This window comes from Manis javanica, chromosome 3 (assembly GCF_040802235.1).
Source record: "Manis javanica isolate MJ-LG chromosome 3, MJ_LKY, whole genome shotgun sequence".
In the NCBI taxonomy this organism is placed as follows: Eukaryota; Metazoa; Chordata; class Mammalia; order Pholidota; family Manidae; genus Manis; species Manis javanica.
Genome location: NC_133158.1, coordinates 168034565 through 168052342, shown reverse-complemented (window position 1 = coordinate 168052342; position 17778 = coordinate 168034565). Strand labels below are relative to the sequence as shown.

Here is a 17778-nt window from a genome sequence, read left to right as displayed (position 1 = left end):
ACTTCCCTTATGCCCTTCACCCAACTTCCTTTTAATCATGTAGTTTTTTAAGTATTAGGGACATCTTGACTTCTAAAATTTTGATCAGATGAATACAACTTATGTATTTCATGAAGAACATCTTGAAATAGTTTTGCAGTATTATCATTTTCCATACTCCTCATTAATTTATGATTATTTTGACATGTGTTTCACACATGTTCCATTTTAGCCAACAGATTATGAGTACAAATTAAACTGTACTTATGACTAAGAACAACAACAATTAAAAACAAGTGTAATAGTCCTTCTCAAACTCTTCCAAAAATTAGAAGGGGAGGGAACACTTCCAAATCCATTTTATGAGGCCAGTACTACCCGGATACCAAAACCAGACAAGGATTCTACAAGAAAATAAAATTACAGGCCAATATCCCTGATGAACACAGATGCAAAAATCCTCAACAAAATATTCGCAAAGTGAATTCAACACAGTAAAAGAGTCATACACTCTTTTACATGAACAAGTGAGACCTATTCCAGGGATGCAAGGATGAGTCAACATCCACAAATTGATATACCACATTAACAAAATGAAGGATAAAAATCATATAATCATTTCAATTAGTTGTAGAAAAAGCATTTAACAAAATTCAACATCCATTCATGATAAAAACCCTCAACAAAGTGGAGATAGAGGGAATGTGCCTTCATAAAATAAAGGCCATGTATGACAAGCCCACAGCTAACATAACACTTAAATGAAAAGCTGAAAGCATTTCCTTTAAGATCAGTAGCAAGACAAGGATGCCCACTCTTGCCCCTTTTATTCAACATAGTATTGGAAGTACTGGCCAGAAAAAGAAAGAAAAGGCATCCAAATCCAAAAGGAAGAAGGAGAACTGCATTTATAGATGGATGACATGATATTACATATAGAAAACTCTAAAGACTACACTAAAAAATTGTTAGAACTAATAAACTCAGTAAAGTTGCAGGACACAAAATCAATATGCAAAAATCAGTTGTGTTTCTATACACTAATAAAGAACTATCAGAAAGAGAAAACAATCCCATTTACAATTGCATCAAAAAGAATAAAATACCTAGGAATATATTTAATCATGGACGTGGAAGACTTGTAGAATGTTAACTATGAGATACTTATGAAAGAAACTGAAGACAAAAATAAATGTAAAGATACTCCATTCCCACAGGTTGGAAAATTTAATATTGTTAAAATGGCCACACTATTCAAAGCAATCTACAGATTCAGTGCAATCCTTATCAAAATACGGACAGCATTGAACTAAAGCAAACAATTCTAAAATTTGTATGGAACCACAAAAGATCCTAAATAGCCAAGAATTTTGAGAAAGCAGAACAAAGCTGGAGGTATCACACTCCCTGGTTTCAAACTATACTACAAAGCTATAGTAATCCAAACAGTACAGTACTGGCACAAAAACAGACAAATAGATCAATGGAAAAGAATATAGAGCCCAGAGAGATAAACCTATACTTACATGGTCAATTAATCTATGACAAAGGAGGCAAGAGTATACAATGGGGAAAAGACAGTCTCTTTGATAAGTGGTGCTGGGAAAACTGGACAGCTACACATAAAAGAATGAAACTGGACCACTGTTTCATATCATACATAAAAATAAACTCTAACTGTTTTAAAGAACTAAATGTAAGACCTGAAACCATAAAATTCCCAGGGGAAAACATCAACAGTGGACATCAGCATTAGCAATTTTTTCTGGATATGTTCCCCCAGGCAAGGCAAACAAAAGCAAAATAAACAAGTGGAATTATGTCATACCAAAAGGCTGCTGTACAGCAACGGAAACCATCAACAAAATGAAAAGGCAACTTCCTGAATGGGAGAAGATTTTTGCAAATGATATATCCAATAAGGGGTTAATATAAAAATGCATAAAGAACTCATATATTTCAAAAGAAAAGAAAACAAAAGCCTCAAATGATATCATTAAAATATAGGCAGAGGACCTAAATAGACATTTTCTAAGGAAGACATACAGATGGCTAACAGACACATGAAAAGATGCTCAACATCATTAATCATCAGGGAAATGCAAGTCAAAACCATAAGAGATATCACCTCACACCAGTCAGATGGCTACTATCCAAAGACATGAAATAAAATGAAGAAGAGAGACCTTGTGCACTGTGGTAGGAATGTAAAATGGTGGAAAATAGTATGGAAAACCATATGGAGGTTTCTCAACAATTTAAAAATAGAAATATCATACAACATAATAATTCCACTTCTGGGTATGTACCTGAAAAACAAAAACACTAATTTGAAAAGATATATGCACTCCTATGTTTTTTTGTTTTTTTTTTTACAGAGCCACCAGAAAAGCTCTTTTAATCAGTGAAAACAGAAAGTGCCCGCTAATCAGGCGGGGCTCCAAGGAAAGCTCTGCACTCCTTTGTTTATTGTGGCATTATTATGATATCCAATTTATGGAAGCAATCAAGTGTCCATTGATAGATTAATGAATAAAGAAGATATGGTATACAAACACAATGGAATATTACTCAGCCATAAAAAAGAATTAAATCTTGTCATTCACAACAATATAGATAGACCTAGAGGATATTAAGCTAAGTGAAACAAGTCAGACAAAGACAAGTACTACATAATTTCACTTATATGTGGAATCTGAAAAATAAAACAAACCAGAAATTGACTCGTAAATACCAAGAACTGGTGATTACTTTAGTGGGGGGAGGATGGCAAAATAGGTGAAGGGGATAAAGAGGTACAAACTTCCAATTATAAAATTAATAAGTCATAAGAATGTAGTCTATAATATTGTAATTACTTTGTATGGTGATAGATGTTAACTATGCTTATCATAGTGAGTGTTTTGTATGTATACAATTGTCAAATCATTATGTTGTACACCTGAAACTAAATAATATTGTATGGTAAGTATACTTCAATTAAAAAATTTTAATGAAAAAATTTGAGAAACTAAAACTTGCAAGTTGGTGAAGACTTGAAGATTTTTAACCTTATGTTAATTTTATTTAGAGACTGTATTCAGTATTACTAGTATAATTAAAAAGTAGTGAAAATATTAATTAAAAAACCAAAACACTTCTACTGCTTTTAATTATATTACATATTATATATTTTATATAATATTAGTATAGATACATTGGGGACCAATTTGGTAGTATCAGAATTTTTGGTTATGTATTTCTATGACCTAGCAATTCCAACTTTCAAAATTTAGGCAGTATAAACATTCATCCACTTACAAAAGCATAAGGATGTTCACTTCAGGAATGTTTAAAAGAGGGAAAAAACTGGACCCAATTCAAGCATTCATTATTAGGGAAGCATCCCCACTTAATTTTCTTCATAGCATTATTACCATGATCTGAAATTATATTATTTATTTATCTACTTCTTTGTCATCTAGGGAAAGAGCCAAAGCAAGGAGAATATATTTATATAATACTTGCTTGACTAAAAATTCATTAGAAATAATGTATTGTCTTTTAAAACAATGAATCAATACAGAATGAAATACAGATTAAAACAGTGAATCAATTTCTAGCTTTTAATAACACAAACCCACTAGGAGGCCCTCATGAAGGCCTGCAGGTTTGCAGAGGCTGAGAAACAATGACCCAGATGAAGCCTCTGTTCTGTACTTGCTATGGAGACAGACTGTCACTGGGTTTGATCTATTAGCCTTTTTGCTTAGGGTCTGGGACATTTCACAGAATCAGTACATTCTCTCCATTATGTGGAACCCTTAACTGCCTTTAACACAAGGATCCCAATATGGCTACCAGCACTGAGGGAGCCTCTGCTCACTGAGCAGGTCCTGCTATGGCAAAGGGCTCCCAAACAGACTACCGAGAGAATACCAACATTGCCAAGATGGTACATCTGAGCACAGTGCTTGGAGGGGAGAGGTTTGGTACTGGAAGGAGCCCTGTCTTCACCAGTACTCACAGCAGCTGTATACCAGGGCTCCAAGCCCCGACTGTAAAATAGGGAGCATGCCTGTAAGCCACAAAAGAGAAAGGATAAGTGTGCCCTTGCTACGATTTCTGAGTCCTTAATGACATCTCCATTCACAGCCACCAATCTCTGCTTGTTATTTCTAACCTCACAGACAGGCAGTTTCCAAACTTTCTTAACTTTCTTAACTGGAGGGACTCTGTTCAAATGAAAGCTTAAGGAGGAATAAACAAATAGAGGGAGAGGGGCAGCCTCAGTGCTCAATCTTGGAAGAGAGGGTGGGAGGAACACCCAGACTATTAGTTGCTTTGGAAAGTAAGTTTAAAAGGGAAAGATGATAGGGAGTGCTGAAGAATGTGAACTTTAAGCAAAGACCTGAGGGTAGGAGCTTTGGAGATATTAGGGGAAAGCAAAGGTCCTGACGCGGGAATATAGTTGGTTTGTTGCGGGTAAAAAGAAGGTACCATTTCAATTAAGCATAGGGGAGAGTAGTAGGAGATAAAATCAGAGAGGTAAGGGGGCGGTTAGATTATGTAGAGTCTAGTAGATTAAGACTGAGCTGAGAATTTACTTTTAACAGGGTCCCTCAAGCTGTGTTGAGAACACATTCTAGGAGAGCAAGGACAGAAGCAGGGGGAAAGGTTTAGGTTATGGCAATAATCCAGGTGAGATATAACGGTGGTCTGGACAAAGTGGAAGCAGGAGAGTGGGATGTGGCCCAAACTAGATACATTCCGACGGTGAGAGCCAACAGGGTTTGCTGAAAGACTGAATGTGGGATGAAAGAGAAAGATGAGAGTCAAGGATGACTCCAAGATTTTTGGCCCGGGCTACTAGAGAAGGGAGTTGCTATTTACTGAGATGGGACAGGCTATGGGATGAGCAGGTTTTAGAGGGGAAAATCAAAAGTTCAGTTTTGAGATGTCTCCTAGATAGCCAAATGGAGATGTCAGGTAGGCATTTTTGATATTGGAGTATGAGATTCAGAGAGGTCTAACTTGGAGATAAAATTTGGTAGTCATTGGTGTATTGTTGTTGGTATACAGGTAGTATTTTAAGTGATGAGACTGAGTGAAATGCCAAGGAAAAAGGGTTGATAAGGAAGAATTGAGGTTTGAAGACTATAAATAGTGCTTCAACTTTCAGGACAGAATGATGATGAGGAAATAGCAAAAAGGCCAAGAAAGATCCTCCAGTGAGGTGGGAGGAAATCCAGAGAATGCAGTGGTCTGGAAGCTAAGTGAAGAAGGCATTTCAACCAAGAGGAATAATCAATTGTGCAAAATGCTGCTGAAAGGTTAAGTCAAAGGCTGAGAAGTGACTCACTGGGTTAGCAATGTGGGAGGTAAAGGCCTGACTAACATGAGCTCTGGAGAGACTGGTGGAAAGGAACTGGACTCAGTGAGACAACTGTAGGGAGGAAGAGATTTAGAGGGAGATTGTAGGATCAAGGGAGAGTTTGGCCTTATATCATAGGCTTATATCTAGTACAGTGCCTGACACTTACTGCTAACTCAATAAATATTTGTTGTCTAAATAAATGAGATCACTAGCCACTGAATCAGGGAACAGTTTCAGTTCTAGAAGTTTAAAAGTGGACACAGTGAAATGTGAGGATTCTTGGTCCAATAGAAAGAACTGCCTTTATTCTCTTACTATGCCTGAAAACTCTTTAGTTTGAAAACAACACCTTACATACCTAGAACAGATATTCCTAAATTTGAGAGGAAGAGCAAACAAATTTGATAAACACATGCTCCTCAAGAAAATATACTTTCAATTCCAGATGGTATAATTTCTCCAACTACCTCTTACACCTGTGACTTTGTATCCAGAGGTACAACACATCCATGACCTCTAGTTATGTCATGACTCTCTATGCACTAGAACGGAAGACTTTTGGAGGTTACTGAAGAACACTAACTTAACAGGGGTGTTCACATATGATAGCTATACATGGCAAACCAAAAATAACCAGGAGTATTTGTTTAGCGATTTATACTTTTAAAGTGATGACACACATCCTCTCTTTTTAATCTTAGGACAACTTTGTGAGGCAAGTGTTTTTTATCACTTTGATTTCCCATATGAGAAAACTCAGAGTCTGAGACTTGCATAAAAACACACATCTCTTTCAACAAATGGGGCTGGGACAACTGGATCTCCACATGCAAAAGAATGGAATTGGATATACCCTTAACTCACACATAAAAATTAACTCAAAGGGATCAAAGATATAAATGCATGAACTAAAACTATAAACTCCTAGAAGAAAACATAGGGATAAATCAACATGACCTTGGACTTGACAATGGACTCTTAGATATGAGATCAAACCCATAAGCAACAAATAAGAAATATCAATTAAACTTCATCAGAATTAAGAAATTCTGGGCAAAGGCCATTAGAAAATGAAAAAGCAGCTTACATTATGGGAAAAAATATTTGCAAATCATATATTGGACAGTATTAGACAAGGGTCTCATACCTAGAGCATATAAAGAATTCTTAATAACCACTCAACAACAAAAAGACAAACAGCCCAATTAAAAAATGGGAAAAAGACTTGAACAGACATCTATTCAAAGAAGATACACAAATGGCCAGCAAGTACATAAAAGATGCTCAATATTATTAATCATTAGGGAAAAGCACATTAAAATTGCAATGAAGTATTACTATAACAACAACTCAGAAAATAACAAGTTTTGTTTAGGATGGGGAGAAACTGAATTTTCAACATTGCTAGTGGAAATATAAAATGATGCAGCTGCTGTGGAAAACAGTTTGGTGGCTCCTCAAAAAGTTAAATAGAGAATTACCGTGTGACCCAGCAATTCCACTCCTAGGTGTATATACAAAAGAACCAAAACAGGCATTCAAGCAAAAATTGTACACGAATGCTCTTGCAAGCACTGTTTACAGTAGCCAAAAGGTATAAACAACCCAAATGTCCATCAAATGATGAACAGATAATAAAATGTGGTATATCCATACAATGGAATTATTATTCAAACAAAGGAATGAACATCATTCAGAGAGAGGAACACATACTACACCATGAATGAGCCTTGGAAACATTATACTAAATGATACACCAGATACAAACATCACATACTGTGTGACTATGTTTATATGAAATGTCCAGAATAGGCAGCTCCACAGAGACAGAAAGCAGACTGGTGGTTTCTAGGGAAATCAGGGGAGAGAGAATACGGAGTGAATGTTTGATGGGTGCAGGGTGTTCTTTTGGGGTGATGAAAATGTTCTGGAATTAGGTAGCAGTGATGGTTGCACAACATTGTGAATGTATTGGGAGTTACTGGATTGTACACTTTAAAAGGTTAAAATGGTAACTTTTATGCTATGAATTTTAACTCAATAAAAATAATCATACAGCTCACACTTGACAGGTCAAGACCTTGCATTCAAGAACTGACTCCAAGTCCTCTGCCTGCCCACTCAACTGCCCTGTCTCCTCTGTAAATCCAAGGAGCTCTCAAGGACCTTGGCAATGAAATCTTCCCTCCATCTGACACCATCCACAGGCATAGTACCTAACCATATTTGTAATGGTGGAATTGCTACAACTGCCCCAATGTGTAAGAGTTTCTAAACAAAATATTTTCTATCATAGACTCCCAGTACAAATCTTCTTAGACCAAAGTCTGCTACTCATGTCACAAAGTCATCCTTTTATCCACCTAACTTATGAATCAATAGCAGCAATAAAGTCCAATCACTCAAAAGATGATACTCCTGTTTACAAAGAACATAGCAATGGGCTCATATCTTCAACTTATAAACATCATTCTTCACTAATAATTCTTGGCATTTTCTAACCCCTATGGTTTCTGTTCTGCTGGCAGATCTCAACTCTTAGAAACATGAAGTGCAAAACTGACTTTAAATGCTCCTATGCTAGGTTAAGGTTGCCAATGAGGCAAAGATGGATAAGAGACAGACTAGTAGTGGCCATCTGCATGACCCTCTCTGGATAGTCACTCTAACCCAAGGTCTTCAAGGTAATGGGATTAACACAACTTTTTGGAAATTAAAGTTTGTTCAGTGTTCTCTTCTTCTCTATGAGCTCAATGAGCCTACTCCTCCAACTGATATCCATACCCTTAATCATGATGAATGGTAAAGATTTCAAAGTATGAGAAATGCTACATGCACGCAACTGGAGAACCAGCTATATTAAGTTAATTGGAAAAATATACAGCTGCAAAACCTACTCCTTGGAATCTGACAACTAGATACATATTCCTTGACATAGCCAAGTATTCCATTTTGAACATGCCAACAATCTGGTCTTTATTCATCAGTTCAATGGAAGGATGATATCAGGGTCACTGGAGCCCTAATGGCCTTTAAGAGCTCTATGGCTTTCCAGATAAGAAAGAGACTAAGGGTATAATCACCAACATCTAAGTTTGAAGGGTCTAGGCAAAACACCTCCTCAGTGAAAAGCAAAGTCTCCAAAACAAATATAAGTAATACCCCTTTCAAATAGGGGAGAGGAGTAATTAGGCATCATTGAGCTACTTTCCTGAAAAGCTGGGTAACCAACACAGACTGAGCATCTATTATACAGACATATAAGACACTGGTCTCTTCCTCATCACTCCCCTTCTTGTGTAAACCTCTCAAAGATTATTCCAACATTTGCCATTTCCATTTCCTTACTTTCTACCCACTTCAAACGATTTCTGTCTTTTCTCATTCAAAATGGTTCTTACTGGAGTTGAAGCCTTCATTTTGCTAAATCCACATTATTTTCAATCTATAGCTTTACTTGATGACTCCTCTTTTTAAAATACTCCCCTTCTATTGCCTTTTAAGACACATCTTAAACTGGAATTAGATTCTAAAGTAAGCACCTAAGACAAAAGTCAAGTATAGTTTAAATTACTCTTGAAAATCTTTTAAATGGCCCATTAAGCAAAGCATTATCTGTTTTTTGTGTACATAACTCTCTGCAGTAATAAACACCATATACATGTAAAATAAACAGTAAGTATACAAGCAAAAGAAAGCTTCACTCTCTCTCATCTGATTAAAAACACCCTCAAGTGTACTGGGTTAAGTTTGTATATCTTAACTGCAAACAAGGGGCCATTCTTCACTACTTCTCTGCCCGCTTCTCATCCTTTTCCTGAGGCTACTCTCCTTTACCCAACTTTGAGATGCTGGGCTTGAGCCCTCCTCTTCTTAATCTCTACCAATGGTTCTCAACTTCCACCACTCACTGGAATCACCTGAGGAGTTTAAAAAGTCCCAGGCTGCAATTCAGACCAAGTAAACAAAAACAGAAATTTCTGCAGTGGGCTCTAGCACCAGTATTTTTCAATCATCCAGTGTTTCCAATGCAGCCAAAATGAGAATCACTCTTTTGTACTCTCTTCCTAGAGTAGTCAAATGCCTATAAGATCAGAGAAGTAACTAAACAAAGCAGCCCAGGCATAAATTTCAAGAAGTGGTAGGCTCTTTGGTGAACTAGAGAGCAGTTCAGTAAGTGATGACTTAGCTCCCATCAACTGTTGCCATATGGGAAGGGCAGCTCAGTAGTGCTACATCCTCTCATTTTTCAAGAAAAGCCCCAAATATGGATTTTCATGGAAAATCTTCAAATTTTAAATTATTGGCAACCAGCTCAAAATTAAACAGCAACCAAAACCATGGCATGGGAAAAACAAAACACATCTGTAAGCCAGATTCCACTGTGGACTATGGGTTCATAACATCTACCCTGGGTAATTCCATCCACACTCTTCAATTCATACCTAAATATTTGTGTCCCCACTTCAGCCCACTCCTCTAGGCTCTGTGTTTGAATTACTGAATGCTTATGTGCAATCTCCACTTGGAGGCCTCACTGGTCCTAAAGAGAACTGTGATTTAAAGCCACCTTAGAACTATTTATCTATCCAGTGTTCTCTATCTCAGGTAACACCACCACCATTCACCTTGTTGGGCAAGCCAGAGCCCTGGGAGTCATCCTACGCACTTACTTCTTTCTCTCACTGCTTGTACATATCAATCACTGAGTCCTATCAATTATGCCTCCTTAATATGTCTCCTGACTCCATCTACTTCTCTTCATCTTCTCTGCTACCACCTTGGTCCCAGCTACCATCTTTTCTCTCCTACCTTCTACAGGGTATTAGCTGGCTCAGGCTGCCATAACAAAATACCATAAACCAGATGGCTTAAATAACAGATTTATTTTCTCAGTTCTGGTGGGCAGAAGTCCCAGATCAAGGTCCAGCAGGGTCGGTTTTTGGTGAGGACTCTCTTCCTGGCTTGCAGATGACCACTTTCTCACTGTGCACTCACATGGCCTTTCCTCCCTCCTCTTCTTATAAGGCTGCCAAGTTTATCTGATCAGGGCCCCACCTTTATGACTTCATTTAGCCTTAGTTACCATCTAAAGACACTATCTCCAAATAAAGTCACACTGGGGGTTAGGGCTTCAAAATATCCATTTGGAGAGGACACAATTCATTCTATAGCACACAGTAACCTTAACTGGGGTTAGTTGTCTCTCACATTTACTCTTTTCCTTTCAAACCATTCTCTCCAGTCTTCTGAGAAGATCTTTCATAAACACAAATACTTACAAATAAATGTGTGTCCACGTATTTGACCCAGTAATTTCACTTCTAGGAATTTATCCTACACATTTATTCACATGCATGTGTATTGGCATGTGCATAGTACTGTTTGTTATAATAAATAACTGGAAACCATTTGAATGCTCATTAATAGTGGAATGGTTAAATAATCTGTGGTATATCAACACAATGGAATAATATACAGTCATTCAAAATAATAGGAAACTATATATTAAAATGGAATCATTTCCAAGACACTTGAGAATGAAATAAAACAAAACTGTATGCAGTATGCTACCATTTGCATAAACAGGAATAAAGAATGCCCACAGAAAATGTCTAGAATGATACACAAAACTAGTACAGTGGTTATCCCTTTGAAAAGTGGAGGGAAAATGGCAGCTGGGAGAAGGAGTAGGACCCACTGAAGACATTCTGATTTAATGAGCCTGGAGCATGGTCCAGGCACTAATATGGTCTTAAGTTCCTCTTGTGATTCTGATGAGCAGGCTGGACTGAGACCTGCTGCTTAAGACAGTCTTTGCTTACTTTCTGAGCTTCATTTTGTACATCCTGTCTTAGCACTCTCCAGCTCCAACCACACTGGCCTTTGTTTCTTCTGCCTGGAATATTGTCCCTCTGAGCTTCACCTTGTAACTTCTATTTATCCTTCAGAGTCCACTTCACCATAAATGTCATTTCCCAAGGAAACTTCCTGGTTTCTAAACCAGGTCAGGACCCCTGTTCTATGTACTCCTCCCAGAATTTGTTACAACTGTAATGAGGTAACTGTATCATTTTATACGTATGCATCTGTCACTTTCTTTAGACTGTAATGTCCAGGAGTGCAGACACCACATCAGTTGATTTTACCACTGTATTCTGAGACTTAAACTGTGTCTAGCTGGCAAAGTAGGCCCTCAGATATTTGTTAAGTAAATGACGAATGTTCCTGCTCTCAGGATAGGACAGTAGAGAAAATCAGCACATAAGCAAATGAGGGCTATGCAGTGTCACTGGTGTTCAGCCAGCAGTCTATTTAGAACAGTGGTTCTCAACCAGGGATGATTCTGGCTCTCCTAGGGGACATACAGCTGTCTGGAGGCATTTTTGATAGTCACAATGGTGCAAGTTGTGTGACTTTGTCACAACTGTGCAGAGGGGAGGTAACACTGGTATCTATTAAGAAGAGGTTAGGAATGTCACTAAACATCCTACAACCACAGGATAGCCCTTCACAACAAAGAATTATCTAATTATCTAGTCCAAATAATTTAGAGAATGGTAAGATCCACAAGGATGACCGATTCAAATCAGGCAGTGTTTTATTGTTGATGTTTTGTCTTGCGGGTAACAAGGTTGGGGTTGTTATGTGTCAAGAAAAGCTCCAGAAAGGAAGTAATGCTTTAGCTGTGTGGTGAAAGGTGGCAAGAGCCATATCAGTGGAGACTATGCTTGCAAGGGGTAATGGGAGCCTATGACAAATTTAAAAGCAAAGTTATGGTTTGAATAAGTAACCCCCTCAAGTGCCCCATATTTCAAAATCACTCATCTTCTTTACTCCCTTTTTGCTGAAACAAAACTCATTCTCTTAGGGTAGCTGATTTCAACTAAACATTAAGGCCATTAGTTCAGACTAAGATAAAGTCTGATAGCTCCTTCACTCTCCAAAATGTTAAACAGTATTTTAAAATATGCAAATATTAATGAATACAAATAAATCTTTAACTGCTTAATGTTCAGACTGTTAGTAGATAAAGCTATCTTTGAACTCAACAGCCAGGTTGGTCCTGGTAAAGACTTCTCCAAAGCTTTCTATTTAAAAAAAATTGTTTTCTGGTTCTCAATTTCTGAGCTCCCAGATTTACAAAAGATTTGTTTTTTTCTACAAGTATTTCATGTTTTAAGTTCTTCTGCTGAGAGGATAGGAGAGCCATTTGGATGCAATAAATGTGAATAAATTCTATGTATAAATTAGGTCTGGTCTACAGATTTTTAAAAGGCTCTCACTAAATATCATGGGTACTACTGAAAAGAACAAAATAAAGGTAATTTTTAATGGTATCACCAAGAAAGAAAACCGTGTTTCATTACAGCACAAGCCTGCTGTCTACTGAGCTGGATGCACAGGCTCTGACCTAGTATGGCAATCCTTAGGGTCTGAGCTCTGGGTGCTCTGTTTACAAGAAACTGAGGCCTGAGACTAATGAAGAACAAAGAAAAATGCCTGGCACCAAAGGTTGGGGGGATGTTTTGTACATAAATGATCTGAGGAGAAACATTTGCTCAGATTTTGGATGGCACTACAAATCACGCTGTTTTTGCTTACGTGTTAAGGATTTTTATTTCGAGTTTCCAGACCATTTCCTAAGAAGAAAATACCTTATAATTTACAAACAGCAGTTTATCCTCCCTTACATTTGCTGACCACTAAAACTGGATAAAATTTCCTTAAGCTTTCCGAGAGTAGGAGGATTGGGAATAATATGAGCACAACAGAGTTCAGATGCGCCAACCAACGCCAAGCCGGCCAGCTGGTTTCCATCGATAGTCCCCCAGGAGAAAGCCCCTCCGAGGCGGAGGCCTGGGTCAGCCGAGAGAGACCCACCAGGGCGGCCGCAGGGCAGGGCAGGGCGGGGCAGACCCCGGCCTCCGTTTACCTTTGTCTCAGGTACCCTCGCTCCCAGCCGGGCCGGGATCCCGCCCCGGGCCCCGAGCTGGTGACACATCCTTCTTTGGCCAAGTCGGGCCGAGGTTGGGCAGGGGGCGGGGAAGGAAAATAAAGCCTCAGCGCCTAACGACGTGACTCTCAGTTCTTCCAAAACGTTGGCATTTGTTCCTCTGCCAAGAGTTCCTGTTAATAAGTTCCCGAGGGCTGTGCGAGCGAACCGGCCTAAGAGCCCCGAAAGTGGGAGGGACCAGGCCGTCCCCCGCCTTCCCTCCTCCTTGGGCGCCCCGGCCAGGCGGTTTCCACACCTCCCGGGCTGCCACGGCCAGGGACTGAGCTGGGCGTGCACAGGCGCCCGCATTGACTCGAACCCCGACCCCCACGGCTCTACCAGCCTAGCCAGCGCCGCGCGGCCCCTCCGGCCCCTCCGGGCAGGCCGATCCCCGCCCCCAGGCCCCGGCCCCGCCCGCCCGGGCCTCTGCGCACCGCCCCCCGGCCTCATCACAGCCTTCGGGCCCGGCTGGGGGCGCGAGGGCTCCGGCCGCGCGGCGGCCGTCTCCGCGCCTACCTCAGTGCTCGCGGCTCCTCCTCCGGAGGCGGCCTCAGCTCAGAAGCTGCACTTCAGCCCGCGCTCCCGGCGGCGCGGGATCTGGGGCTGCGAGGGCGGCGAGTGAGAGGCTGAGGCCCGAGCGCGCCCCGCCCAGCCGCGCGACCGCCCCCACCTCCCCTCCCCTCGCCCCACCTTCCGCCGTGCCGCCCTCGCAGCCAGGCCCCGCCCCGCCCTCCAGGCCCCGCCCACACCGCTGTCCCGGCCGGGAAAGGCGCCCACCGCCAAGAGCCGTGAGAGAGCGTGTGTGAGAGAGTGTGTATGTGAGAGAAAGACGCAGTGGGTGCCGCGGGTTCGGTCCCTCGCGTGGCGGCTCCGCGGGGACGCGATTTGTAGTGCTTACTGCTGTTTGTCGTTTGCCGGATGCGAGTCTCTCGCTCGGATTTGTTATTACTGTGCTTTTATTTTATTGTGATTGTTATCGTTGTAGTTACTGTTATCATCATTATTTGTTTTACCCTCCCCAAGCGGACCGGATGGTCCACTGGAGCCAGAGACAGCCCTCGCTGCTGACCAGACATTCCCGGTCATTCTGATCCTTCCAGTGGCCCGCACCGCCCTACATTTCGTTGTGAAGTAGAGAACAAACTGAATTTTGAAAGAAGTAATATTTATTTTTAACTTATTGTTAAATATAACACAAATACAGAAAGCCCACCAGATTTAGTGCCATGTAAAATGATCTGGCTTAGAGCATAACCTCATCAATAGCAGGGAAGACAGCCCGGGAAGGACCTCCTGAAACTGACCTACACGTATCTACCCCAGGAACTCAAAGGCCACCTGCCCATAATCATGCCCTTCCTAAGAACACATTTGTAAAACGGAAATTTCCCCAGAATTAGGAACCTCCAATTAAGAGTACTTTGTAAAATTCTTCATTAAAAAGATAAATCAATAAATATATAAGTATATAAATAATAAAGAAGCCAATCAATCAGGAGATTGAACAGGATGAGTAAGAAGCACCTAGGAGCTAAGGAATTAGGTGTCCTGTGAGAATAGGTCCTGGGCACCTGGCTGTTCTCACTCTAGCACAGCACCAGTTGTATAACAGGTGTCATGTGTGTATTTATACTGCAAGGAAAGAAAAAAAATACATATAAAGGTAGATAACATATAAAGTCAAACCAGGCTTTGTCTGCTGAAGGATTTCATTCAAGATCAATTCTTTCAAAAGCTGAAATTATGTGTTCTGGGAGATGTCTTGATGCCGTGGAAAGAAGCCATTATACGTTAAAGTTTACACTGCTTTCCAGTTTTAAAAAAGCCCTTTCACATGCAATATGGTATCTTATTTGAGACTTAGAGCAGTCCTGTGAGGAAGTCAGGGAAGGACAGAAGGACTTTGCAAAGGTCACAGTGAAATGCATACTTGTAAGAAGAGGAAGTACATAGAGAACTACAAAACAATTTCAGCACTGGACACCCTGCCAGTCCCTGCTAGATCTGATTTGTCTTTTAACAGTTTTATTGCTTGGGTTTTTACATAAGGATTCCTTTGGTTCCTTTGTCATATATTTACATGCAGTATGACTCAGATTTATAAAGGATACAACACTTAACAAGAAATTTGAATCAATATGATGGCGTCAGCCTCCCTGTTATGAATTGTGGCTAGAATACTGCCAATTAGCCACAATTACTGAGCACTCTGGCTCTGTGGCTGGTGGTGGAGATACAAAGAATAGGAAATGAATAAGACACAATCTTTGCTCTCGAGGGTTTATGGCTGAATTAGGAAGAAAGATTTGGAAGTAAATGAGTGTTTCACTTATTTGGATGGGAGGAGAACATTCCTGAGCACAATTCTATTAGGTGTTGAGACAGAGGAGGGCAAATCTGCTCAGAGAAGAGAGTACCTGATTTTTTAATTGTGAAAAAATATAAAATATTGCAAAAATAGAGGGAATAATATAATGAACTACTATTTACTTATTACTCAGTTTCAATAATTGCTGTTGACCAGTTTGTTCCATTTGCACTCTCACCTCCTCTTTCCCTTCTTGGATTATTTTGAAGCAATTCACAGGAATCATACTGTTTCACCCATATATATTTCACTATGTATCTCTAAACAACATAGTCTGTTTTTAAAAACAAGCACAAAAATCATTAAAACATCTTTAAAAATTAACAATTTTTCAACATCTAGTTAGTGTTCAACTTTTCCCAATATTCTCATCAGTGTTTTAGTTAATTTCTTCAGGTCAGGAATCAAACAAGGTTACCGCATTTGGTTAAAATCTCTGAAATTCTTTTCTTGCACTTTATATTTTGAAGAAATTGTTTGTTCTGTGTAGTTTCCCACATTCTGCATTTTGCTGATTGCACCCCTGTGATGTTAACATGTTCCTTTGCCCCTGTGTTTCTCATAAACTTATAATAAAACCAGAGATTTAATAATATTTAATAAAATACAACCCATAATAAAGAGAAGTCAGTCATTCAAAAGCATATCCAGAAATGTCACAGATGTTAGAATTACCAGACAAGGACATTAAAAGTTACTGTAACTGACTAAAATGGGGTATATGATGGGGACTTCATAATGGGGGGAATCTAGTAACCACAATGTCACTCATGTAATTGTTTATCAATGATACCAAAATAAAAAAAGGAAAAAGAAGTTACCGTAACTATATTCCAAATATTCAAAAAGTTAAGCAAAGACATGAAAGATATAAAAAGATCCAAATTATACTTCTAGAGATGAAGACTACAATGTCTAAATAAAAATACATTGGATAGGATCAATGGCAGATTCGACATGGACAAAGTAAAGATTAGTGAACTTGAAGTCATACTAATAGAAATTACCAAAATGAAAGATACACAGGGAAAAAAATGATTTAAAAAAATGAAAAGAGCATCAATGAGCTGTGGGACAATTTCAAGTGGCCTAATATATGTGTAAATGGAATATCCAAAGGAGAGAGATGGAGACAAAAAATATTTGGATAAATAATGGTCCCAAATTTCCAAAATGTATGAATATTATACATTTTGGATGAATATTCACAGATCTAAGAATATCAACACACCCTAAACACGAGAAACATAAAGAAAACCACATGAAAGCATATCATAATCAAATTGTTCAAAATCATTGATAAAGAGAAAAATCTTGCTCCCTCATCTTTCTTATGGAGCAAAGCTTCAAGTTCTGACTTTTCTTTTACATTGCTCCTCTCTGCCTTTATTACTGCTCCCTCAGTAACTGGGAGTCCATGTCATCACCATCTCTCTTGATGGGCTGCACCAGCCACCTAACTGGTCCTTCTGCTGCCCATCTTGCTTCCTTTTAACTCACTTTCCACATGTGGCTGAGCATAGCAAATAGTTGTCATGTTCTTATACTTTCTCAGCAGCTGTTGAATAGCTTTCCTTTATTTGGGAAATCTCAACTGTTAGGAGTCCTGACTCCTAAAGTGGAAGCCAGAACTCACTTTCCCTACCTCCTTTGCAGCTAAGGTGGGGTATATGGCTGAAGCTCAGTCAAATGTACCACACAAGATTTTAATTTAGAAGAACACAATGTGAAGAAGCAGGACAGCCGCAACAGAGAGGTTAAATATAGATGCAAGAGATTCTGGATATATGGTTTCCTTGCAGGGGGAATGTGATTATTTTGGGAAATCTTAAAAGTTTGAAGTTTGGGTTTTTCTTTCTTGTTTTTCTTTTTGTTTTCCTCCTCTCATCTTTCCCTTCCCTCCCTTCCTTCCTTTCTGTAACATCGTTTAGACATAATTTACATACCATATAATTTATCTATTTAAAATATAAAATTCAGTGTTTCTAGGTATATTCACAGAGCTGTGCAATCATCATCCAAATCAATTTTAGAACATTTTCATCAACTCAAAAAGAAACCCCATTCCTGTTAGGCCAC

At 39.3% G+C, this 17778-nt stretch overlaps 1 protein-coding gene across 5 annotated transcripts in view; it reads right to left on the bottom strand.

The window, feature by feature from the left end:
- Positions 1–13995, bottom strand: part of PPP2R3A (protein phosphatase 2 regulatory subunit B''alpha) — a 219482-nt gene extending 205487 nt beyond the window's left edge. For 2 of the 5 annotated variants that reach the window (XM_037022878.2, XM_073232349.1), the window contains exon 1: positions 13848–13995. The gene's annotated coding sequence lies outside the window, so the exon portion shown is untranslated. The remainder of the gene's footprint in view (positions 1–13847) is intronic. The other 3 variants (XM_073232350.1, XM_073232348.1, XM_073232351.1) reach the window with 3 other exon arrangements.
- Between the last annotated feature and the right edge of the window lie 3783 nt (positions 13996–17778).